Source organism: Equus quagga, unplaced genomic scaffold (assembly GCF_021613505.1).
Source record: "Equus quagga isolate Etosha38 unplaced genomic scaffold, UCLA_HA_Equagga_1.0 95757_RagTag, whole genome shotgun sequence".
Taxonomy (NCBI): domain Eukaryota; kingdom Metazoa; phylum Chordata; class Mammalia; order Perissodactyla; family Equidae; genus Equus; species Equus quagga.
In genome coordinates this window covers 1-1,642 of record NW_025804080.1, presented here as the reverse complement: position 1 = coordinate 1,642, position 1,642 = coordinate 1, and the positions used below count along the sequence as shown (strand labels likewise).

The 1,642-nt window shown below is 47.7% G+C and overlaps 1 pseudogene; it reads right to left on the bottom strand.

Moving 5' to 3' along the window:
* Positions 1-268: 268 nt before the first annotated feature.
* LOC124234604 (olfactory receptor 2W3-like) lies at positions 269-1,198 on the bottom strand (annotated as a pseudogene).
* Between the last annotated feature and the right edge of the window lie 444 nt (positions 1,199-1,642).

The window sequence follows — 1,642 nt, the reverse complement described above, 5'->3', positions numbered from 1 at the left end:
TTATCTTTATAACTACACACTTATCTTGCTTTGTCCTTTTGGCCTGCTTTACAGATCATATAAAGGAGTTTTGGATGATGCGTTTTGTACAGTTCACTCATCAGAACACTTAACATTGTAACTGAAACAGTCTTACTGTAGTCTGGGTAAAGATGTAAATTTGGAAGCCTAGCTCAAGCCCAGATCTGATCCAACAGCTCCAGATGCCATCACTAATCCCTGATGGAAGTGACAACTAGTTGGTGAGGCCCGTCTCTCCCCTTTGCCCTTACTTCTTTCCTACCTCTCTGTCACCCAGCAGCAGCCTCCTCAGTGCCCCCTTCACCTCTTTGTTTCCGAGGGTGTAGATCAGGGGGTTCAGCAGGGGGATGATGATGTTGTAGAAGAGGGTGAGGAACTTGCCCTGGTCTTGGGAAGAGCTGTTCCCAGGTTGCGTGTACATGTAGATTATGTTTCCATAGAAAAGTGAGACCACCGTGAGATGGGAGCCAGAGGTGCTGAAGGCCTTTTGCCTCCCTGACACTGAATTTGTAGCACTGCCCTCACAATGTAGCCATAGGAGACCAGGATAAATACCAGAGGTGACAGCACAATGCTTACTTCTAGGACAAAGGCAATGCCCTTAATGGCAGCTGTATTGACACAGGCCATCCTGATTAGAGTGGGCATGTCAACCAGGAAGTGGTCCACGTGGTGGTTCCCATAGTGTGGTAAGAGCAGTATGACTGGGGACAGGGCCAAGGATTTGGCCATCCCACAGCACTGGGCCACCGACACCAAGGCCATGGATTCATGATCACCATGGAGTGAAGGGGCTTGCAGACTGTAACAAAGCTGTCATATGCCATGACAGCCAGGAGCAGACACTCCACACCACCCAGACCCAGGAATAGGAAGAGATGGATAGCACAGCCAGTGTAGCTGATGGTCTTGTCACCTCCTCTCAGGTTTGAGAGCAGCTGGGGGATGGAGCTGGTGGTAAAACTGAGGTCCAGGAAGGAGAGGTGGGCGAGGAAGAAATACATGGGAATGTGGGGGTGGAAGTCCAGCTGGGACACCAGGATGATGGTTCTATTGCCCACAAGGGTCAGGAGATATGAAATCAAGATGACCACAGAGAGGATCCTCTCCAGATTGGGTTATCAGAAAACCCCAAAAGGATGAAATTTCTCCGGGTACTGTCATTGGTTCCATCCATCTCTAGTGCAACTGAAGAGAAACATTGATACTAATAATGCTGACAGTATATATAAGGGAGCACTTACTATGAGCCAGGTGTTCTATGCTGTTTACATTTACTTATTCATTTATCCCCAATCACAGTGATAAGAAGTGGCCACTCTTCTTATCGTTGTCTTACGGAAAAGGAAACTGAGGCAGATATGTGTTAAGCAAATTATATTCTAGAAAGGAGCAGAACTGATTCTGAAGCCAGGAAATGAGGGTTAGAGTCTTCACTCTTCACTGCTGGTACTGCCTCTAATCCCAATGACAGGAAAGATAAGTCCTGCCATGGCCCACCCACTGATTCTTCTCCAGACACAAGTTCCTACGCTCCTGCCAAAGCCTCGAGGCCCAAAGAGAGCCGCAGAATCACCAAGTAACAGTATTTAGGAAATATTCATTACATGGAGAATGCCCC